Raw genomic sequence first — 27,075 nt, forward strand, 5'->3', positions numbered from 1 at the left:
CAACAAGTCTGCATCTGATGAATTTACCATTCCTGGAGAGTTCTGTGGGTACAAAGATTGCATACACTTGGGTAATACAGATGCTAAGGCTGTGTTGTGTAAAGAGACTCTAAAACAAAACAAGATTTCTGTTGTTACCCTGAGACTCCCCTGTTGTGCCCTTCTAAGTGCTACTTAATTGATTCAACCTATTATCAGTGGCACAGAAAGCAGCTGCAGTAAAACTGTTTTTACTACTTGTCATGTGCTGTCTACATCCTTATGGGAATAAATCAGACACCTTATTTCTGGGCATAAATAGAGGAGTGGTCTGTCTTGCAGAGCAGCACTCTTGCCTTGAATATGTGCACTATTACATTTGGAGGGGCTGCTTCCACATGCGTGAGAAGACTGATTTGATAATATGCTCACCTAACTCTTACCCTGCCCGATACAGCATGCAACTAGCTACAATGGTGGCATTTTTATTATTTACACTCCTTTCTGCAGCAGATAAAGTCAATTATTGCTAAGAAGCTAAACTGAAGAACCAATGAGGGTAAGTTTTACCTGAGAGAATTTCATACATATAATGACACTGTTATCCTTTTCTGCCTTGAAAACTGTGCTAAAATGTATGTATGAATCCATTTCTATTTCAGATATTGAACCAAAAGGCTAGTGGGTGCATATTGTATTAAATCTATTAGGAAACCCTAATGAATTCTGCTGGAAAATTTGAAAGTTTGTAGGGGTATGTATTATTTCATGTTATTTTTTTCCTACAGTAGACAATATATGCTTTAAATTGCTTAAATGTATACTTTCTGCAATGCTTTTATTATCATTAATTATGAATTACAATACAGTACCGGACCTTGTGATTTATTTTAAAATATTCATGTCAAATTCTTTTCCTCAACGTTACTAAAATTTAAAGCTTTAAGTCCAGCTAACGCGTTTATTTTCTTCCTGTAATATCTGTGTCAAATTTCTATGTGTAAGCACCTAGATTCCAAATTTCATCTTCCTGTGAGAAAATTATTTAGAATAACATTTACCTTCCATTCTGGTATCTCATAGCATTCTTAAGCATATAGCCAGAAGGGTCTTAAATTTCAGATCTGCACACTTTTACCTGCTAAATTGCAAATTGACTGTTTAGAATACAGTGTGTTCCTTAGTCCTATGCTCAGTTCTTTTATACTGTAAAAATAGTAAATCAATGTACATTAATAGGAAACTGATCCTTTCAGTAGCTGGGAGAGTTTAACTTTTATGTAGTTCGATCCAAGATGCACATTTTGTCTTTGTATATATGTGATTTTGATTTGTGATATAGAAAATGTGACTCCTGCCTAAAATTAGAACAGCATTCAGATATTTAATTAAATGCAAATAGAAACACACACACACACACACACACACACACACACACTCACGCATATATACATACGAGTGTGTCTGTGTGTGTGTGTGTGTGTGTGTGTGTGTGTGTGTGTGTGTGTGTGTGTGTGTGTGTGTGCGAGCATAGATATATATGTATATTTAAACATAAATGGTAAAACAATTAGTGGTTAGGTGCCTTAAAGCTCCTATCCTAAGCCTACCACTTTATGGTAGTCCTATTGTTTACTGAAAGTGCCTCTCAAATGAGTAAATACAGAATCATGTACAATCAGGTGGTTAGATATTTGGAATGAACCTAAACTTCATATAAAAGTATACAATTAAACAACTAATCTAAATGTAATGGGGTATATACCGAAAACTATTGTTAAACAATGTGAGCGCATCCATTAGTGCAGCACTGAGCGATAGGTTATGGTGTAATGCAGAGGACGGAATATACATGTCCTACCTGGTGACAGCCTGGAGATGCCTGCACACTGTAAATGCCAAGCTTTGGTGAGGGGACATAGTAATACCATTATTCAACCAGTGCAGAAACATTCCTTAGAGGATGAACTACAGGAAATACATAGTAGGTGATAACATTAGATCAGATTTTCTTTTAAATCAGGTACACAGAGGTTAACCATAGTAGTTCACTGTGAAGGTTATATTTTTTCATTTTAGAAATGGTGTGGTCTCACTTTAATCTGTTTTATTACATATTGGCACCGATTCCAAAAGACTTGCTCTCAGTGTAACTAACCACTTAAACTGAGAGCAGGCCGAGACCAAGATTTAGAATCTGGTCCCTGTATTAAGCCTGTTTATAGATAGACCTTACACCAAAATAAGTCACTTAGACTGAGAACAGGTCTTTTGGAATCAGGGCAGACTTGCACTGAGGGGAACCCTTGGAACCTAGCCCATTATATTCATGTGGACGAGATGCCCACATTGTTATTTGACATTATACCTGGCACACTGATCAACAGCCAGATACACAATGGCTTTGTACTTAGATAAGGAGTTAACAGCACAATAAAGATGTAAAGTATGTACATATAACTGTTCCAGTCACTGTCACTGAATGATCTGTTTAAGTGCTCCTGGATTAAAGTCTTTGCTGTAATTTACACAGCTTTTTGTATGAAACATAGAAAAGTATATATTACTTGTTACTGCTATGTATAACTTACATTTGATGAAGCTTTAACAAGGGCGAAAGCACTTATCTCTTGTTTTAACTTAATAAACTATGGTTTAAACAAGCAATATCAGCTTAAATCATGTTTCCCTATTTTAATAAAAATGCAAAGTGATCTTTGACACAGATCCTGCATACATTTTAACAGTGGTCTATTTTAATGATTCACATGCCAGTATCAATAGTAATTGTTCATGTACAACTATTTTCTCTTTTTTTGTTTTGTTCTTCCTTAAGGAAATTGTGCACTGCCCTTAAGATTGTGTTGTCTATCTCTCTCTCCCTCTCTCTCTCTCTGTGTATATATATATATATATATATATATATATATATATATATATATATATATATATATATGCTGTATATGCACACACATAAAAAACAGAGCATCAGTCTAAATTGCAGCAAAAAAAAGACATAAAAGAATAAAAGCAGTTCTGACTAAGCCAGGTGTTCTCTAAATACCCCTATTTATTCATAACAGCTTTCACCTTCCCTTTACAATGGACATCTTCATCTTCAGACTAATAAAAACATCTCTAATTCATACTGCTTAAATCAATTCTTAATAAATTATGCTCCTTATCCACCTATCAGAACGAAACATACTAAAAAAATCTTACTTGCCATAAAAGCATGTTAAAGATATAACATACAAAGACGTGTGTCCTTATGAAATACTAATATTCTAATGGTACTTATTAATGGTACTATGCTAATATACTTAGAAACTGAAGTATCTCTGAACCCCCCCAGTTATGAATGCAGAATGTTTATATTCTTATACGTGTGTGTGTGTGTGTGTGTGTGTGTGTGTGTGTGTGTGTGTGTGTGTGTGTGTGTGTGTGCTCGTGCGTGTGTGTGTGTGTGTGTGTGTGTGTGTGTGTGTGTGTGTGTGTGTGTGTGAAAGTCCTACAGTATGTAGAAATGTAGTTTCTTGCATACTGAAATAAATTATTTTTAGTTGAGTATTATTTCACAGAACAATGGAAAACAGTATGTTGTTATTATTCTCACCATTGTGCAGTCACAGAGTTAGTTTATTTTGATATTTACACATTGTTAAGCCTTATTTCATTAATATTATCAGTGTTGTAGAAAGAAATTATCCCTTCCTGTTGTGTGGTCTCAGACTTAATATGTTTAGAAATGCAGGGGGTGCTGATATACAAAATGGATATTTCTCCCCACCACAGCAAAACATTAGTTTGCTTCATGTTTTGGTATTGTTTAATGAACAGGGTTTGATGGTTATTTTGCTAGGAAAAGATTTTTCAGAAAATGATTATTTCATGATGTCATATACAACCACATATGTATTAGGATCTCCTCTTCAGTGTGTAATATCGTTAGAAGGGAGACCAGCAAACTGCCAGAGTTTGATGATAATAAATAAAAATAAGGAATACACCACCAGAATACTAACTTTTGGATTCTGAAGTGAAAAAGTCAAGCTATACCACTTATAAGAAATTCTTAGTATTAATTACAAGTGAGGCATTTTTTGAAGAAAAAAACAATGTTAGACATATATTATAAGACTGCTACTAATTACCCATGTAAAGTAATCTGATTAATTTCTGATTATGCTGTTCACATCATGATACATGTAATTTGCAAAAATGTCTTATCTCATTAGGCTGTTTTTTTTTTTTTTTCAATTAAATGTTATTAATCTCAATATCAGCAGATACGCTTCTCTACCTGAACAGAAGACATACAGTGTTAAACAAGGATCCTTGCCATGTACCAAACTGTCTTTTCTCCATGGGTAAAGCTCAGTCATACTCATTCATCAAAAGTTACCTCAGCCACTTTAAAAACATTCAGTGTTGCTAGCAAGAAAAATAAACAAGTGGCACATGTTCTTCCCCCTTCTAATTGGCAATGAGTGTTAAAGTACATGTACAAAACCGATAAACCTATGATCACTGTCATAAGCTGATTACCTGCTAGACCTATCCCATCCTTTAAAAGAAAATAACACTCCAAGTAAATAAATAAATAAATAAATAAATAAATAAAAGTGTTTCTCATAATATCTGGATTTTTTGTCCTAATGACCTTTCTTTACATAAAGTAGTTATTATATATTATTATCTTCTAATTTTTAATAGTCAAATGGCTTTATTGGGAGCTACCATATTACATCATTTTATTATAATTTCCATATTTTCATCTCCTTGATGTAATTTAGTGTGGTGAGAAGAACCGTTGCTGTGGTAATCTTACCTACACCTCACTGAGTGCAAACTGGAGACAATGCTATCTGTCAGAGTTCAGCTCGCCAGTGCTAAACCCCTTGCTCTCTGTTTTCCATAGGAAATCACTTCAGATGCTGTTTTTAACAGTGCACTGGCAGAGATTAATTTATTTACACAGATTTCCCTTTTGTTCATGTTAATGCATCTGTAAAGTTTGTATATATAGGTTCAATGGCTATGTGAGTTTGTAATCCTAGAAAAATGCTTACATTTGTTTTGTTTTTTTTTTTAATCAGGTTTGATTCCCAACCAGTTATGCTTAGCAAGCTGGTTCCTCACAGAGTTGTAACTCAAGGAGTCATAGTGGAAGCAGTGAAGTAATATCTCTACTAACAAGGGTAACCACACTGCAGTAATATCTCTACTAACAAGGATAACAACACTGCAGTAATATCTCTGCTCACAAGGATAACAACGTTGAAGTAATATCTCTACTAACAAGGATGACATCACTGCAGTAGTATATCTGCTCACAAGAATAACAACACTGAAGTAATATCTCTACTAACAAGGATAACAGCACTGCAGTAATATCTCTGCTCACAAGGATAACAACACTGAAGTAATATCTCTACTAACAAGGATAACATCACTGTAGCAATATCTCTACTACCAAGGGTAAAAGCACTGTAGTAATATCTCTAACAAGGATAACACTTAATTAATTCAATTTGCACTACAGAGTTAATTTCCAATCCATGTAGCTAAGGCTCCTGTTATAACACAAGGGACATTTTGTAAATTGTGATTATTTTAGAGGGTAAAGGTATACTGGATAACTTAGACAAGTCCAAAAAATCAAATTCAAAACCATGGCTCATTCATTTGAGAAATGGAACTTATTCGTATGGCAGGATTTTCTAAGTAATAATTTGTTTATATAATTTTTAGTGTAGCAAAAATTTCTAATAGTAGAAAATACACACGTTGTTCCACAATGATATTTTCAGTCACTGTTCTTGTATAATTGTATTGCATAAACAGTTTTCCAGTCTTGAACAATCAGAGTGTTAAATAGAGATGCATGGGTGGTCTCCAGTTAGTAATATGAATGCTACATCAATTCTCCTAATAAAAATGGAAATAAAAAATACAAAAATGAAAATCCCTTCACTTATTCAGAGTAAAATGTATGCCCAAAATTTTACTCTCGTAAACTGATATCAACTAAAATAATAATAATAATAATAATTCATAGCTGACAGCCGCTCAACCAATTCTGTAGCACTATGTGTATGGTCTAAACTGTAACAACTGATTGCTACATTTGTAGGAAGGAGTTTGCTATAGTTTAGAAGAAAAATTAGTTTCTTTCTTTTTTTTAACTTAAAACATCAGCGCTGTAGAGCCCTGCACATGGTATGCTCTGTAGTTCCAGCTGCAAAGCTAGCATTTCTGAAAATGTAATATAAGTTACTCAAAACTGACACATTGACTTTCCCTTTAAATATAATTTTAAAACTCTGTGCAATGTCCTGAAAATCCAATCTATACATATGGAGGAGTTAATACATCCTGATGTGCCATATATTTTTCCCCTCTTACCACTACAGTTTGACATGACACACGGGAGAGAGTTAAGCAGTTTGCCACTGTAAGTCAATGGCTGAATTCAAGTCCAGCTGAGTAAGGTACAGGTGCTTGAAACCTAAGTGCAACTATTAAGAAGGGGGAATCCATATTTCCCTGACAGAAATCCTAAAATCCATACACATGGGCAGGCTGAAATAAACATTTTTTTCAAGGGGAAAGCCTCCTTCCATCCCCATGTAGGAGCAAATCTCCCAACACACCCTATAGCTTACATATACTAACTCCAAGGTTTTGTAACCGTATATAAAGAACCAAAACAGTGCATAATTGTCTGACACAAATAGTCCCACAATACCTACTTGTCTAGGATATTAACAATGACCAAAAGTGAGTTAAAGCAGTTGCCTTTGGACAGAGTTCATCTTCATCAGCTGGTTATCATTTACTTTTAGGGAAGCTCTTCCGAGTACTGTTTTCTCTTTTCTCCTTTTAATCTCTCAAGGACTAGTTTTCATTTCCTAATTTTCTTCACAATCTTCCCCTATTTCTAAATGTAACTCCTTGTATTTCTCTTGTTTTCCTTCTTGATGTTTATCCCATACAACTTATCACATAATAATTTTTCTGTCCCTTGTTCATCCACTCGTTTCCTGCATTTCTACCAAAAACTAACCCTTACTGAAAAACAAAACTGGTTATATCATAGCTATCTCACCTTCTTCCTCCTCCTTCTAATATACAATTATTTGTAACTGGATTTGACCTTGGTACGTCATATCCTTTGTTCTAGCACTTTAGGTAATATATATGCTTGTAAAATTTAATGTCCCAGCAGTTTTTTACCAAAAACTTTACTTGTCAGACAATATATTATACCAGCTCCACAAATGTACCACTCTCTCATTTTCTACAAAATCTGCCTCCAAAATCTTAGTGCCTGCCATTCCCCAAAATTTATATTCAATGCTCATATGTGTTCTAATTAGTCCTATACTTAGTATGTCTCACTTTTCCACATAACCTCTTCTCTTTTGTACATTAAACTTAATTTAGTACATACTTCCTTGCCCCTTCAAAAAATCCTTTCTGGAATCTCCTCCCTTATCCTTACCAATTAGATCCTTTTAATCTGCATTTGTAAATCTATATAACACTGCTACATGTTCAGCTAATATCCACTGCTGACTTTCCAAGTTCTGAGTCATTCTTTTAACCACTGCATCCATACAACAGACAAATAATAAGGGACTTAACTGACATGGTTCTATTAATATGGTTTTATAAACCCACCAAAACTGAAAGGCTATCTAACAAACTGAAATATCTCCTCATTCTGAGGGATGAAGTGTAGCAAAAATAGAAATAATACCCACAACTGAGAACCGAGCCTTCTTTATAGCCTTACTTATCCTAGCCAAGCATTCCATCTGAAGGCATAAAAACAATCTCCAAACAGAGGAACATATCACTTTCTCTACAATTCCTTCACTTTTGGAAAACAGTTAAACCTCTTACAGAAGGAAAATTTCCTCATAACACCCTCTCTACAAACACCATTTAGTGTGTCATAGCAAAATATTTCCCAGAAGACCTCCTTAAAGACTTTACCAATCTCCTGTCAATAAACTCACCCCGTCCCCACAGATCTTGAATTATCCACCCCATCATTCATCCCCCCTTCTTCCTCAAATAATTACACTCTAAAGAAGTTTATACTCTATTCAAAAATATTCCTGCCAATATTCTTTTGGATTTGATAGCATAAAACCTGGTGCATATATTACTGCAGAGATCACCTACGTCTTTCTCTCACTATATATTTATACTGGCAAATCTCCACCTATCCCCCACCGCACTTGCCTGGTTTAATAGTTACCTATCTGGCAGGGAGCAATCTGTCAAATGGTTCTCATCTTCCTCACCTTTCCTTCCCCAAGGCTCCATCTTGGGACCCCTTTTGTTTAACATCTTCACCAATGATCTTTATACCTCATGCAAAAAATCCTCCCTTATTCAGTATGCCAACGGCTCTACACTTATATCCATCTCAAATAACATTCCTGAACTACACTCCCTGACACAACAAGTCCTACTATCCACTGACCAATGGCTATCTCACAACCTACTGATCCTAAATCCCAAAAAGACCAAACTCCTACTTTTCCATTCCTTCCCCGTTCTATTTCTCATCACAACACCTCCTTTTTTATTACATCTTCTAACAATACAATTATCCAACCTGACACCCACACAAAACTCCTACGGGTCATTATCGATGATGAACTAAAGTTCAACCTACACATACACCAGTGTATAAAAAAAACAAACCAGAAACTAGGTCTGCTATATCGGAACAAAACATTCCTAACCCCTAAATCTAGACTTACCCTGGACCAGGCACTCCTCCTCCCCTCCCTCTTATACGCCACCCCAGTTCTTACCAATATCCAGGCCTCCACTCTAAACAAACTCCAACAGACTTACCATAAAATAGCCAGATTCATTACTAACTCCCCATACAACTCACACCACTGCATTTCTTTAAACTCTCTTTAATGGCTTGAACTTCCCCAATTTCTGCTATCTTATCAATTTCATATGCTACACTCTATTCTTTATAAAACCTCCTCCTGTCCATCTCTATCTTCCTTACTCTCCTTCTACATCCCATCTTGGACCCTCCATACTTCTGACCAACAATTACTTGATGTCTACCACCCAAAAAGGTCAGTAGGCAAACCACTCTACAAACACTCCCTTGCCCATGCTTGGAACAAACTTCCCCTTGACTTACGTTCAATCTCCCACACCTCACACTTTAAAAATGAACTAAAAGCTTATTTTCTCAATTCCAGGGCCTACCCTTGCCATGACCCCACCTAGTCTTCCTTCCATTTATGTGCCCTTAAAAGGTCCATATTTAGTACCTCATTACACCTCTCTCTCCAATGTGTCTACTATGTATTTGCATAATTTTATACAAACAAACAAATTTTATTGTTGACCTATTGAACTATATCAATGTAAAATTATGTTACTAAGCTTCTTTTTATCTTTTTAATGCAACTTTAACTTTATGCATGTAACCCAACATATATGAATCTTTTTGCTATAACTTCTATTATAGCAATATTGTTTAAAATTGTACTTGTTTAAAAATGTACTACTGGAGCTTTTCTCCTCGGGTCTCCACTGAAAATGGGCCACAAGCTCAGAAGGACAAACCCGGTTAACAAATGTCAATATATATATAAATAAATAATATATATATATATATATATATATATATATATATATATATATATATATATAGGTCTACTTTTTCTTATCGAAAGATCATTCTTTCGAAAAGGAAATGTATGACCCCATTTACAAGAAAGTGCACTCAAACAAAAGTGCACTTTCATGAAGATTAACAAAACAAAAATACTGCAGCAAAGAAGCATACAGTGGGGAAAAGGGAATATACCTGTTTCCCCACTGTAGTGTGATCTCGGAGTTAGTATATATAAAGTAACGGGGATGTGGGGGTTTATCCACCTGCAAAAATGCCTTTGTTATGTTTTGTTTTCTTAATATTACTGGTTCAGTGAACCGGTATTCACAAAAGTGCACTTTCATTTCAGTGCACTTTCACATAATGGGGTCGTACTTTTCCTTTTCGAAAAAATGATCTTTTGATAAGAAAAAGTAGGCCTATATATATATATATATATATATATGTATATATATATATATATATATATATATATATATGTGTGTGTGTGTGTGTGTGTGTGTGTGTGTGTAATTGATGTTGCATACAAAACACATACCACAGAATTATAAAACTGTTTTAATTAAACCCCTCCCAAAACACACCAGCCCAAAAGATAACTCCGTCCAGTATCCATCCTCCCAGCTCTGGACAAATGTCTAGAAAAAACAGTCTACACCCAAATCTCTCACTACATACAGCAGTACCACCTGCTGTCCTCCAAACAGCATGGATTCTGTCCTGCACAAAGTATCATGACAGTACTTTGGTCCCTAACCAATGACATCTTCCTAAGTACTGATAAAGTCCTCCTTACAGGTTCCCTACTTACAGACTTGATAAAAGCATTTGACCTCTTTGACCACTATCTTATCATAAATTAATTAAATGAAATTTGTATCATCCTAGACAGCACTCCCTGGTTTAAAAACTTCCTGCATAACAAATACTTTGCAGTTAAAATAGGGTCCTCCCAATCAGAATCTGCACCTATTATCAAATATATACCATAAGGATTCTTTAACAAACTTCTTGTGACCCCACCCCCCGATCCCCCTCTCATCCTATATAGACAAATGCATGGTCATTTACTGTCACATCAGCATTCAGTCCTGTCTTTGACTTACATAGCAATAACATAGAAAAAGCCTCCACTTTCAAATACCTAGGAGTATGGCTTGATCAGTCTCTAAACTTCCACTTCCACATAGATGGAATGAGAGCAAAAATTAATTCCCTCCTCTCCTGGGCCAAAAAAATCTTTCCTTTTCTATCTCAAACAGGCAGAGTAATCACTGGCAAAGCAGCTTTCCTCTCACAGCTAGAATACGCACTACCCATTTTTGCATCCGCCTCAGACAAAAGCACCACCACACTCTCATAGACAATCTCAAACAGCATCTGCCAGGTCATTACAAACTCACCCTTCTATGTACATCATTGTAGCACCTTAGTAAAAGCCAAAAGGCTACCTATAAAACAAGCACTAACCTACTGTTAGGATACCAAAGTACAAACTACTCCATTTCCAGATATTTACTCCCCTTGCAGCTAAGTTTCATGAAAAAAAACTCCTCTTAACAACCTGAGACACTACTCACACACCCCACCAACTCTCTTCACCCCTGGAACCAAGCTCCACAACACTGCACATACATTCTCCTCAAAGGCACCTACTCTTTGGTAAGTTCTCTCCGTTGTCCTAAAGGAAATCAACATTTACTTCAAATCCAGAATACAATGCAAAAAGCACCTCTTCAGCCTAGCCAAATGCTCCTGCTTCGACACAGGACATATCACCTACCATACACTCTCTCTATACCTCTATCTGTTTATCTATTTCTGTCTCTTTCCTTTCTTCTTCTCTCCTCCTGTCACATAAGTATTGAACTAATGTAAATATTGTACAATACACCTTGCTTTTTTACTGTAATGTACATGTACAGTTTTTCTATGTAACTAATCTGAAATACTCTGCTATTGCTTTTATTTCAGATTATTTTTGTTTGTGAAATATTTTGTATTTCACCCAGGCTTAGCCTTACACTGTTCAGTACTGATCCATGCACTACCCAGTAAACAAATATAACTAAAATAGGCTGCATTTTGAACAAGTTGTGTAACTAGTATTACAGTTTAAATGCCAGTAGCTGTTTTTGAAGGTATAGGACTGATTATTTGCTTGTAAAGCATTCTTTGCTATTCTTCACTGTACATGCTTCCTTTTGAAAATATCAGCTTTGTTACCTTCTGCCAACTGGGTTCTCCCAGGCTAATCCTGAAAATGGTCCATTTGGATCAGATAACCCTGATTAACAAATGAAACTAAATAAACAAACAAATTAACTAGCTACTTGGAAACAACATTCCTGATGAAATGGACCAAACTGAAACTATCTTAATTAAGCAAAAATAAACCAAATAAAACAAATACTAACACATCTCTCTAAACTACTAAAACAATTCATAACTAGAGTACAAAGCCATTGATAAGACATTCCATTCATAAAAACCTAGAGAGAATAAAAGGTTGGATTGTAGAAGATTAACAATATCAGTTACAGAGAATAAAAGGCTGGAGTGTAGAAGATTTACAATATCAGTAATAGACATTATAGTTTAATTTTTTTATTTTTATTTTATTTTATTTTACATTTGTTAACCGGGATGGTCTGACACATGTCCATTTTCAGTGGAGGCCTGGGGAGAAAAGCTCCACAGTAAGTAAAATTTTACACAATATGTTAAAATACAGTATACAGAGAATTTTCAAATATGTTAAAATACAGTATACAGCAGAAGACATAACAAGACCTATATCTACAGGAAAAAATAGTTACACATGGTTAATAACAGAATAAGTATACAAATTCAATCAGCATTAGGAGAAGACATAGACTGTAATATATATTACAGTAGATATATTAGGAAGTGAGATATATATAAGTGGAATAATTAGAGGACTTATGTAATACATGGGCATAGCCACTTATTCTAAATGTGTTCCAAGTGAGTTTTTAAAGTGGGAATAGGTAGGGGCAGAAATCAAAGCAGGAGGGAGATTATTCCAGGTTATATGGAGTGGGAGAACAGTGCTTTTCCTGCAGTATTGTTAACCCTAGAGATACAGAGGAGGGGTTTGTTGGAAGATCAGAGAGGACAATTTGTATTATAGTGGGGGAGAAGATGACCTAGTGCAGGGCTTTTTTCTGGATGTGTTACCACATTGTAGGCAATGACTTATTGGTGATAGGTTGGTAGCTGGGGAAGTTCCAGCCATTGCAGTTCCCTTAGAGCCTGGCAATGGTGGGTTCGAAAGTCAAAGTAAACTTTATTGTCATACAGATCAACACAGAGGAAAAAGTGCATGTTACTGCATGAAATTTCGATACTCAAGCTCGTACCATAAGAATTATAGTTTACAGAAGGAAGATTAATAATAATTTAAAAATACTGAAAATAGAAATCAAAATAAGATACTAAAAATAAATACAATAAAAAATAGATAAAAATGTGAAAGTTTTTACAGCAGAAACAAAAACAATACAACAACAGGAACAGACAGTAGAAATATAAGGATATATAACAAACAGTACTATAAATAAAGAGGCACACGTAAAATAAACTTACAGTTTACAGTTTTCGTATTGCAGATAGAGACATGTAAAGTGAGCTATGTAGAGAGCTATGTATGCTATGCAAAGGTGGAGTTGTTTGCAAACTTGGCGATTTTATTATAACATGATTAGAGTCTGGGAAGGTCAATTTTTCTAAGCTGGGTAAGAATTGGAGCAGCATACATTAGGGTAGACAAGAGGTGAGTTTGGGCTAGGGTAATCCATGCTTGTTTTGAGAGGGATTTCCTGTGCCTATATAGTGTTCTCATTTTTTTATGGACTTTTTTGATAGCCTGTGAAATGGGGACGTTGAAGTGTAGATTTATATCAGTTTCAACGCCTAGGAGTTTGGTATGGTCAGAGGGAGAGATAATAGTGCCATTTTTGGAGGAGATAGTGAAGGTTAGAGGGGTGGAAATGGTTTTGTTGGGGGTGAAAAGTAGTAATTTGGTTTTATTAGGGTTTAAGATAAGTTGAATCTGAGTGATCCAACTTTCCACAGAGCTAAAGGATTCCTGGGTGAGTTGCTGTAGGGGGGGAAGTGATGGAGCTGAAAAGATAAGATTTGAATCATCAGCGTATTGTATAAATGAAGCATGCTGTGTGGTGGTATGGAGATTATTGGTAAATATGGGGAAAAGTGGGCCTAATATGGAGCCCTGTAGTACACCTATGGCAGTTGGGAGTAAGGGGGATAGTACACTTTGCCATTGGACAGATTACTGCCTATTTAACAGATAGCTTTTAAACCAGGATATAGCGGAAGGGGCAAATAATATGGATGTCAGGGTGTCTAGTAGTAAGGAATGTGAAACCATGTCAAATGCTTTGGAGAGGTCTAGAAATATTGCAGATACAAAGTTATTATTATTTCTATGTTGGTTGATCAGATTGGTGAAAGAGAGCAGAGTGGTGGTTGTGCTATGGTGTTGTAGGTAACTTTGTTTGGCTAAGCTAGTATTGTCTTTCTTCCAAATTTTCCAAGCCTTATCCCTTGACTTTAGAAGGGCTCTAGTTTTCCTAGTTAACCATGGTGCATAGTTTGAACTGGCTCTTATTTTCCTAATTGGTGTGAGTCTATCCAGGATATTGATGAGAATATTGTTGAAGTAGTCAATGGCTTGGCCTAAATTTAAGGTTTGTATTGGTTTCCAGTTACTATGTTTTAGAATACTGTTTAGTTCTTGTATATTTAGTTTACAATGGTCTCTGAGTTATCTAAAAACAATGGGTTTGACTATGTTGGTTTGTTTCCGCAGGAGGAAGGTGGGGAGATGGTCACTAAGACCATCAGGAAGGTGTCCTGTCTGATAGTTTTGTTTGGGGCAGTTAACTAGTGTCCAATCTAGAATAGACTGTTTGTGGGGGGGTTGTCAATTCTAGTGGGTTTTTGGATAAGTTGGGTAAAACTGTAAAGAGTAATATGGTTAGTGGGGTTGTTAGAGGTACAGGCTGACCAATCAGTGTTCAGGTCACCTAGTAAGATGGTTTCTTGGGGGAGATTATCTGTGGCCCATTGTAACATTTATTCAATGATGGGAGAGTTATATAACAGCAGAGAATGATGATAGTTTTTGTGTCATTTATGCTTAGGGTTGAATCTAAGGTTTTGGCATTTTAAAATTTAAGTATGGGGGTTTGTAGAGGTTTGATGTTGATTGTATTTTTATAGAGGATAGCAACTCCACCTCCCTTTTTGGCCACTCTGTCCAGTCTTAGGATATTATATCCTGTTGAGAGAATTTCTTCATTTTGGGTAAAAGGTTTCAGCCATGTCTCGGTAATGGTTAATATGTCAGGGGAGTAGTGAGCTATAAATGCGTGTATGTCAGAAAATTTGTTAGAGATACTTCTGATGTTGACATTCAGAATCAATAGGTCAGAGATTTGCCTAGCAGAAAGTAGACAGTTTTGTGGTCCAGGGCTTGGATGTATGTCTCCAAATATAAGAAGTTTTTTAGTGATAAACAGTATGTATCCAACGACAAATAAAAATATTCCCAGCGGTATAAATATCTCTCTGCTTCCAGTAAAAAGTATAACGAAAAATCCAAATAATAAAGCTGAGAGGTAACCAAGGCACACATAAAAATCCAGCATGAACTGTGCGATAAATGAAAAATTAACACTGATATAAAAAATAAAGTCTTGTTTATTACTGAAATAACTGGTAAGCGCTTTCACCGTAGCTTCGTCAGACAGTTAAAATTTAAACTCATACTTCACACAATTTATAAACTTCATTTGATGACTCAAACAGAGTAATTAGCCCATTTAAAGCAACATCACTAAATACATCTTGTAACATAATATCCGTTGCAAGATATCATTACCTATCACAATAAATTATGTTTAGTTTATAGCACACACTTCCGTACGCTTCATAATTTAACATATACATTAAATATTAAATAATCTTTGCAGTAATTTATAGAAAATATGAGTAATGTTATTTTTCGCTTCATTATTAAACTTGCCCATTGTTGTTGTGCATGATATGACACTGAAACAATAACAGATCTTTACACTAAAAAGCTAGCATCTAGCGCAAATGCTCATCATGAATTACTGATATCATAATCACATAAAATATAAACATTCTTCATAACTTTAAAATCAATCAATTCTCATGAGCTGGAATAAATAAGCATAAGTGACACATCAAATACATGTTCTACATTAAACCAGCTTGCGATATAATACGCATAGAATCACGCTTACCCACACTATTATCATAATCACACAAAATATAAACTTTCTTCATAACATTAAAATCAATCAATTCTTATGAGCTGAAATAAATAAGCATAAGTAACACATCAAATACATATTCTACATTAGAGCAGCTTGCGATATGATACGCATAGAATCACGCTTGCCCATACTGTTAACAATCATCAAAGCAGATAATATACTAATTCCTCACATTGTATGATGGCAGGGTAGCATTTACAAACATAAGTACTATGATGAATGGTGAGAGCTAGCAGATATTCACCATCAAGAGGGATGGTGAATATCTGCTAGCTCTCACATAGGAAATTATTTATATTGTCCTAAGACAGAGATAATTACTAGGTTTCACATGTAAAATGTATTTTATTGCTGTGGCTTCCTGACAGGTGCAGATCAAAAAGAAATGTTAAAATTTTGAGTTCTGTGAGCCTGGGAAACTTAAGCAGAAGTGTCAAGAATGATGTAATCTGAAATGACTCAGCAGTAATGTGTATTATCAATTTAAGGGCTATCTCAGAAAGTAAGAAGGGCATTTTGTATTTTGTTCTGAAGCTGACAACAACTCACCAGCACTTGCTTTGCTCTGTAAGTCAGATCCTAGATCTTAGTATTTCTCTTAGAGATAGATAGAAATAGCAAAATTAGTCTAGCTGTTTTCTCTGTTTATGTGAGACTATCCTGCAATGTTGTTTTAAAGTATTTCCTGTGATATCTGAACTCTCTAATGTAATTGTGTTGAGTTAATAAGTATTGTCTTGTGTTTTTATTATTTATTATTAAATATATTTAAACCTTTTAACTGTGGCTGTTTTATGTAGCGATAATTTAAGCTCTTAGCGTACTTGCATGTATTTGGTGATACTGTATAGGCCACTCTTAAATAGCCTTCAAGTCTCACTCACACTTACCAATTGGATAACAGTAACATTGTACAGTAGAATTGGACACCCTTTAGTAAGGGCCTTTAGAGTAGCTGATAAAAGTAGTTGATGGCAGGTGGTACTACCGTATAGTCTGGGCAGAAGGGGGCATAGCTAGATAACCTGTGCCAGCCTTCCCCAGGAGTGTTTGTGTGTTTGTATATAAATAAAATCTCAATGTGTATGTGTCAGCTACTTGGGCAGGGACACGAAGCACTGGTTGGACAGAGAGGGTACTGGAGGTTTTGGCTTGACTACTCGGCTGTGATCTAAACCCTATAGCTGTACCAGTGGGGAGTCTTACTGGGGATCTGGAGGGAAAGGGAGAAACCAGCCCCAGACTGACTGTGATCTCTGTGTGCTCTTAAGGGGAAATTGTTCTTTACTGTATGTGTACTTGTTATCCTCCCAATGTGGATTCCCCTTACTGGTGCTAATGGTGAAGATTGAGACTCCTTGATTACTGGGTCAATGCGTGGGCGTCACAGATGTATCTCCCCATTTACAACCTGTATTTATGCCTACCTCTACTCCATCCAGATGTACTAGAAATTGATTCCTAAAGTCAGGAGCTATGAGTGAAGTCTAAAGGCTTGTTCTGCCGCATGCATCCATGATAATAGCTAGCCCTTTTACAAAATATTGCACCATCCAAGTAGGCTGCTACATATCTTGTGTGGGGTTTAAGGATTTCATTCATCAGCCCCTTGAATGTTGCAGTTGTTTCATGGCATTCGCTAATAGCCTCTGGTTAAGTCTAAAGTAGACAGAAATCCAGCCTTGTCCAGTTTCTCAAACAGTTCATATACTCACAATATAGAATATGAATCAAATGTAGTTGTGCTGCTGCTTTCTAAAATCATTGCAAAACCTTAATACCTGTCATAATTGGGTAACAGAACAATAAGACTGTTCCACTCACTCTGAGATCCTTCTGGAATTCCAAGTTTAAACATATTTTGCACTTTGTCCATAACTGCTTGGTGAAAGGACTTTGGTATTCAGCACTGGTTAAATATACTTTCACATATGTTTCTATAGTCTGTTGAATCATATTGGTTGTACCAACTCTGAAAATATGTCCTCATTTCCAGGTACAATTGTTTTTACTTACTTTTTTTTGTGAATAACACACACACATTATATATATATATATATATATATATATATATATATATATATATATATATATATATATATATATATACACACACACACACACATATATATATATATATATATATATATATATATATATATATATATATATATATATGTGTATATATATGTACCTGAAACAAACTAAACAAGTAAATGTTGATGTTACTAATAATACAAAAATATTGAAAAACAAAAAAAAAACAAAATTTGACATAACCTTGGAGCTTGTGACAAAAAAAAGTATTTTTTTTTTTTTTTGGCAGGAGGGCAAGCCCCATTGTGCCTCAACATCCACTGCTAAACTGCTAATTATATATTTTAACTCCAAGATCACACTACAGTGAGGAAAAGAGTAATTTTCCTGATCCCCACTGTAGTGTGATCTCCAATCCAGTTGTAAACAGTGATGGCCAAAACTACTAATGCCAGCTACATGTCGATGTTCCGGAGGAGACTAAATTTCAACTTGGTATTTTCAGTTTTTGTATCTGTACCCCTGACTTTCCAACATTTGATGGTAAACCATGTAGAGAGATAGACAGATATATGCGTGTGTGTGTGTGTGTGTGTGTGTGTGTGTGTGTGTGTGTGTGTGTGTGTGTGTGTGTGTGTGTGTATATATATATATATATATATATATATATATATATATACATATATATATATATATATATATATATATATATATATATATATATATATATATATATATATAGTTTCGGACGTTTGCTCGAATGAGCAAACGACTGAAACCCAAATGGCCGGGCATACTTACGCAAAAGTTCTTTGAACTGAAGAAGCACTTTTGCATAAGTATGCCTGTTGCCGAGGCTGTATTACAGTGCGGGTAAGGGAAATTTCCCTTTTCCCCACTGTAGTGCGGTCTCAGAGGGAGAATATTAAAGTAGGGGGGTGTGCAGGGGGGCTTCGCCCCCCTGTTAAAATGTTAATGTAGTATTTTTTTTTTGTTTTTTTTAACACGCTTTAACGAAACTGTTTTTTTTTCGATAAAAGCACTTTCATTAAAGTGTGTTCAGTTATTATGGATTCGGACGTTGATCCGTATGTATATATATATATATATATATATATATATATATATATATATATATATATATATATATATATATATAAGGGTATCCTAAATGGGATGAGCCACTAATCTTAATACAGTGTCAAACAACATATTATAGTTAGCATTTAGCCAAAACAGCCTTTACATGACTGAACATATACACAGGTGTTGCCAGCTTATACACATATAGCTTTTTAGAAAATTGTGGGGAAAATATGTTCACTTTTGATATAAAAAGTATTTAAAATCTGGTTTGAATGTAAACTGTCTCCTTTCAGGTGGTCTATTTCAGTAAGTGTAATCTCAAACTAAAATGCTTTATACTCAGGGAATGTTCCAATCATGAAATCAGTAGTGATCCGGAAATGAGACATAGGTAACTCCCATTATAGCTGACAGATATAGAAGCAGAGGAAGAGGTTGTGAGTAAGTTTCAGATAAAATAGGCTTTCAAAAGTACTTGTTCTCAAAATTAAAGGAATAAAATAATACAGTTTAATTCTTGGTAAGAAGGGGTTAGTTCATCTCTTTTCTTGGTCCAAGATTAAATACTAACAGCTCCAGAAAAGAACAGTAATGCATTACAGCAAGACAAAACGAGAACAGTAATGCATTACAGCAAGACAAAACGAGAACAGTCAAGCATTAAATACTCTGCTGAGGGGACAAGTAAAACAATCACTTTTTGAGAGAAACATGTATGTCTCCAAATTAATATCTGCTATCTAGTCACACATTGCACAGGCTCTTAAGTACATTCATGTGAATTTCAGATGTACAGAAATCAGTATCATCCTGAGATAAGATATTTAATTGGCACTTGTGCAACAATTAGACTCTAATGACTGTGTTTTCTAATAACAGGTTTTGCTGACTATTGAAGATTCAGGTGCATGGGAATGCCTTCAGAGAATCCTTTTCACGTTTTCTTTTATGGGATTCTAGTGACCATGGGTACACTGGGAAATATTCTTGTTCTGTTTGCCATCACCACATCATCTGTTGCAAGTCGCACCATCCTTGTGTCTGATCTAATACTTATGAACCTTGCATCTGTTAATCTTCTGATTAATGTCTTTCGCAACACATTGCTCTTAACATCAGATATCGGCATCGATGTGCTGTTGCCTGATTTTTGGTGTAGATGTTTCATGTTGCTGTGGGTGTGGCTGAGATGCGCCTGTGTCTGGATCACTCTATGCTTGAGTTTTTTCCACTTTGCAACTATTCGGCGACAGTACACCCAAATGATTGACAAAAGTAGAGAAATGCAAATTGTGATCATGGCACTGTGTCTGATCTGGTGTGGCACACTCCTGTACTCTATACCAGCTTTCATATATTCATCACTTAAAAGTGGCAACACTACAGTTTCTCTGATGGTAATAAGTACAACCATACGGCCCTTGTTAGGCTGTGTATGGAACTTTCCCACCATCACTAGCGGATTAGCATATGCTACAACATCCCTTATTATACATGAGATCATCCCCATAATACTCATGGTATCTACCAACATCAGCACTTTACAGATCCTGCACAGGCACAACAGAATGATCGCAACAGGCAAAGTCATTACCAGGGTGGCATCTGAGATGAAAGCAGCCAAAGTCATCTTAGTCCTTGTCACTCTATTTGTGGTCTGCTGGGGAACACACTTCCTAGCAGTAAACTACTACAATTACAATGGTGGGACATCTACAGTCTACATGCTCACAATAGCAAGGTTCAGTGCCTCTGTCTTTCTCAGTTTTAGTCCAATGGTGCTGGCAGCTGGGCATAACAGGCTGAGGAAAACATTTTGTAAGATAATCAAGTGGACTTAATGGTGACTGTACTTTCATTGGCTGACCACTTGTAACTTATAACTGTACTTTCACTGGGTGACCACATGTAACCTGTAACTGTACTTTCATCAGCTGATCACATGTAACCTAGAACTGCACTTTCATTGGATGACCACATGTAACTTATCACATAGTAATGGTTAACAGAACTACACAAAATAAATTGTATTTTCAGACTAATAGTTAAATGCCAATGACCTCAGCCACTTCTGTAACTGCAGAAATGTTTTTTTTGGTGGATTGAAGTCTTTCAATAAGTCATTACAACACACTCATAAGGTAAAGGGCAACAAATATTCTCACTGTCTACAAAGAGATTAATATTGTACCGCCATTTGTGTTTCGGTGTTGATTCTATACCACATATACTTCAACGAGAAACACGCATAAAAGAATGTCTTTTCTTTTTTCAAATGGACCATAAAAACATGAACTCATACAGAAAGTGGCACAGCTCAGTAACTCCAACCTATAGCCCTCCCTTTACCTGTAGGCACAGCATGCAACTTGTATGCAATAAGGTAGTGTAGGTTGCTGTGTAAAATACACGCACTGTCAATCTCTAGTAAAGGGTGACAAGTTTTCAAGAAGCATCTTCATCAACTGCAGAGTACATTAATCAGACCGACAAATAATATTCTGGTGTGTTGTCTTACCTATAAATAGATATCTGCAGAAAAAATCTGAACACTTGTCAGTAACTGTGAAACTGGATAAAAAATTATTTTTCTGTCATAGTGTGCAATGCATGGAGGATTTAAGTAACTTCTTGTAAGTGTTATCAGAAGATTATTTGCCATTTTATGCATCATAACTGTAGCATAATAGCATGATGTGCGTTTCCCTGTTTATAGCCTACAAATATCTGACATGAAATGGCTTGGAAATGTGGTTGAAACAAGAGAAAAGAGAGCAGTAGCCACTGTGTAAAACATATACTGGGAATTCTTATATCAGACTTTTGAGTATGCTGTGAAACACTGCTTTACTGGAAAGTCTCTCGTCATTTGTATGTTGCCAGTGCATTATGTGAAACAATGGATGAGCAGTCATTTATCAGTGCATTGTGTTTACATCACGGTTTATCATGGATATGTTGCTCATTTCATTCTTCACATGATTGGCTGGGAAACCTTCATACAAATGAAACGCATCTTACTGTTGCCCCTCAGTTATCACAGATAACCCAAAGACAACAGAGAATGCCACCGCATGACCCTACCATGATTTCAATAAGCCTGTTCTGTAACAGTAGCTAGACTATGTTGTGCTAGTGATTGCAACATGCTGGACAGCTCTGCAGTTAAGGTAACTCAAAAAGTATTTATTTCAGCTGTCAAGCCAATGTGAAATCTGTTTACAACTTGAATTTAGATAGAAAAAAGGCGCTGAACAATTAACTGCTTGCATCTGTCAGCAGCAGCAGCAGCAGCAGTACTACCCCCACCAAGCTTCTTATCCTCTCTAAGTTCACTGTGAAGAAACAGGGCATGAATAGAGCCTAGATGTCCATAAAACATGCAGCATTTAAGTGTCATATTTAAGTTACAAGTGTCAATCAACACGTGAAGAAGTGGATTTCCCAGTTAAACTAGGTGCACATATAAAATAGTCCATAATACACCTAGTATAACATTGTAATTATATTACAGCTTGGACGGTATTATTATTTAATAATATACTTTGTTCACAATTCATAGTTTTCCTAAGATGCCTATTATATTTTGTCTGCAATTCATGTTACTGTAAATTCATTTAGCAGAATTCCAGCCTAGCAGACCATAAAAGCTGAAGAATCAAAACATAGCAAATACAACATAATGGCACATATGATCCACTTGAACCAGCCAATATCCCACAAACCAGACATCTTCCTAGAATATAATGTGGAACCAAAACTGTGAGTGTCTACATTTCATGAAAGCAATACCGATCAAGGCATAAATCACAACTCTTGTAAAATGAGAAAAGCCAGTGGTTTCACTAAATGTTGATATGCTCTCTGAGTAGCATAACAAATGAACTGCTATAGTGAACATAACCATATATTTCTGGTGATGTAGATATATGTGTCACAAGAGATGTTAGAGTTTAGATATATATCCAAAATGTTGGGAAAAAAACTGCATAAATGGCATTTATGTGTCATAAGACCTCTTGCAATCTATCATATCTGCTTGGATTTCTTGACTCAGTAAATGATGAGACACCACCTCAGTCTAATGCTCTCTAAACCTCTCCAACACGAACCTTTCCTATCTACTGCATTATTGTTTGTTTTATTCTAACCTCAGATGACACTTTCCATTATGTCCAAGAAGGCTACTTCCTGCAATAATTCATTCCATTTAAGCCACCCAATCTGTGAAATATCACCTATAAGGTTGTTTTTTTTCTATCCAATATACATGTGCACAAACAAGAAATAGTGGTCTGTTGCAAATATGGTTAGAGAGACACCCTGAGCTGACTGAAATCCTTAATGTTTAATTTTCATACAGACTTTTTCACTACCTCAGTTTTTTTCTTGACCTTTTCTGAATCATTTCCAGCATGATTAAAGGACAAAGTACATAATAAGAATTTCACAGAATAGCTAAAAAGGTTAAACATAATTAAGCTACAGGAAACATATTTGACTGACGATAATAGTACTAGCCTTCAAAAGTTAGTCAATTACGAGGTCCTAGCCAAAAAACGTACACAAGATTTGGAGGAGCAGTAGGCCGAATTTCAACATCTGTTAAATTACAAAACTCTAGAGTTTAAAGTTAATTGAAAAACATCAAATTATATATTGACTGACATTACAGTTAACACAGATTTTATATGTTAAATATGTATATTAATCCCAAGAGGAAATGAGACAAACAAGTGACAAGGTCTCAGGAAATTCAGACAAATTAAGATTTGGAGACCAAAGAAAGAGCTCAAAACTTGATAACTGTGGGTGAGTTAAAAGCATGAAGATGACAATATCAAAACTATTCAAACTGTATATAGAAAAAAGTTCACAGATGATTTAATGACAACAAAGTAAATCAGGTCCAGGATTTACTGAAAACCATTGGCAGATATAATATATAACAGGCTGAAAAGAAGTAAGAGTTAAAAGTTCACATTTTCTCTTTAGGAAAGAGGATTTGTAGTCAAATACTGTTATCTTAAGTAACATAACAGACATTAATAATAATACCATTATTTTGATAAGAGAGAATGAGCACTTCTCAATAAACATGAAACTAATTGGAAAGGGAAAAAAGGGAAAATTCAAATGACAATATCAACGAGAAAGGTAAATGTGAGATCAATAAACTGTGACTAACATCTGAGATGATTGATAAAGACAAATATGCAATAAAAAACAATTGGGAGATACCGTAGTATGTTGTTGTTTGTCTTTTCGGCTTTTCCCGGTTAGGGGTCGCCACAGCGGAAGTCCGATCCGCTAATGACTGGCATTCGATTTTTATGGTGTCGAGTTGCCAGCCTGACGCCCAACCTTCAGTGAAGGCACGCCCATTCACGCATGTCTTTCGGAGACCACTCAACCACGGGGAGGACATGCAGACTCCACACAGAAAGCACTCCAGCCAAGAATCGAACAGGAGAACCTCTTGCTGTGAGGCAACAACGCTAAAGCTGTACCACCGCGGCTAATATGGAAAGAGAGACAATGGGCATGATTCCAAAAGACATGCTCTCAGTGCAAGCGATCACTTACACTAAGGAGCAGGCTGAGAGCATGTCTTTTGGAATCTGACTCATGGAGCAAGCTTATTTATAGATATACCTTACACTGAAATAAGTGACTTACACTGACAGCAGGTTAACTTTTGCTGGCCCAATAAAATAATTCAAGAAGTAATGTCAGATTTTCTAAATCAACAGGATGTGGGTAGAAAATAGGGAAGGATGGTTTACTGCAAACCAACAGAAATGAGAAAATATTACACAGAACTACAGATGATGGACAAAGTCCAAAATATTGTAGAGTATAAGACATTTAAAGTGATTACAAAACGTTTACAAAACTTACAAACAATTAAAAAACATTGAGAGTGATTGGAAATAAATGCTGAATGTAACTAAAATGAAAAATACAAAGAAATTTAAGAAATAAATAGCAGAGGAAAAAGAAATAATTTAAAGGATATTGACTGGTATGTGAACTACACATACACATGGGTATGAATTTTGTAAAGAAAAATACATTAATAACTTTATAAATAATGTAAAAATCATTAGAACATTTACACAAAGTCAAAATTTTAATGAACATGCTTAATGAAAACTATCATTGAGGCCATACATATTCTAAAGAAAAAAATAAAGCTCTATGTTCTAATGGCAGCATAAATTAATTTGATAAAACAGACAAAAACAAATGGGTGAATATATAGACTGGGATTCAGAAAAGTTTACCACCAATGACAAGCCAAACATGGCTGGTTTCCTGCTGACATTAGACCTTTCCAATTCAGAGACAGGCCCTCCTCAGCAATATTACACCATTTGTAGAATCAAAGTAGTGTGGCATCTCCTCAGTCATGCTACACAATAATGAGGTATTTCAGAGGTGTGGCCTATGCTAATTAGCCATGTACTCTCTCAGGAAATGCCTGCAGTGAGGCAATTACACTACTGAGCAATTCAGAGAATCACAAATTAACACAGTCAAAAAGCAACTGTCCTCCGTTGCAGTCAATGGGGAAATTGCACAAAAGGTAAGATCAGATGAGTGTCTGTGGAGGGTAAGTGGTGGGGGTCTATGAGTGTGTATGTGTGTGACAGAGAGTATGTATGTGTGTGTATTTGCCTGTCTGGTCACAATAGGATGGTTTAGTTAGGGAATAAGTAGAGTAGGGTGTGTGTGTGTGTGTGTGTGTGTGTGTGTGTGTGTGTGTGTGTGTGTGTGTGTGTGTGTGTGTGTGTGTGTGTGTGTAGGTGGAGCGTGTATCCATGAGTATGATCAGGTGAGGGGGAATGAACTACAGTGAGTGTCTCTATGTGAGTGTGTGTGTGTGTGTGTGTGTGTGTGTGTGTGTGTGTGTGTGTGTGTGTGTGTGTGTAGGTGGAGCGTGTATCCATGAGTATGATCAGGTGAGGGGGAATGAACTACAGTGAGTGTCTCTATGTGAGTGTGTATGTGTGTGTGTGTGTGTCTGTGTGTGTGTGTGTGTGTGTGTGTGTGTGTGTGTGTGTGTGTGTGTGTGTGTGTGTGTGTGTGTGTGTGTGTGTGTGTGTGTGTGTGCGCATGGGAGGCTGCTGTACTCCTAAACTCCCCTACATTAACAAAATCATGCAATACTTGGGACACTAGATATCAAAGAAATTTAAATTTGCTTCTAGATTACGAAATAGAAAAGGATTTTCAGCACAGAATATTTATGGGGGGGGACACTAGACACCAGAGGACACTCTTTAAATAAGTTATCCAATATGAATGATGTTTTGACTAATAAATATGGGGAGAGAGAAACTCAACACCAGGAGCACTTTACATGTCACTGCAAGGGATGTAAAATGTAACAGTTACACAGTAGGCAAATAAAGGTGGAAATATTCAAACACTGTACCCTTCACACAAGAAGCAACACACTAATCTGGCATCATTGATGGATTGTAATGGTCCGTGATATATGAGGGACATACTCAAGACTTCCAGACAAAAGGGGCAGGGAATGACACCAGGAAGTATCTTTAAGTATTATTTTAATACACTTAAAAGTTACTACAACAACAATTCTTGCATCGCCAATGCATTTTATGACAAATAAAAAGAATGAAATTAAGGTCTGACATTACTGATTGACTGTAATCATCCATGATTGGTGAGGACAGGGAGAAAATAAGAGGCATCATCAGGAGTATTCTGTAAATTCAGGAACAGGTAAGAATGATATTGTGTGTGTGTGTGTGTGTGTTTAAATATGTATGTCGGGGAGGAATAAATGGGGGAATGTCTCTACCAATGTGATGCATGGGTCACTGATGGTGATTAGTGCAGAAAAGGGCTGATAAGGGCTACTGGTAACACCATGCAACTCAGAGACATGCAAATTAACTGGTAATGAGGTTTATCGTC

Source organism: Protopterus annectens, chromosome 2.part0 (genome assembly GCF_019279795.1).
Source record: "Protopterus annectens isolate FY-2018-M chromosome 2.part0, PAN1.0, whole genome shotgun sequence".
NCBI lineage: Eukaryota > Metazoa > Chordata > Ceratodontiformes > Protopteridae > Protopterus > Protopterus annectens.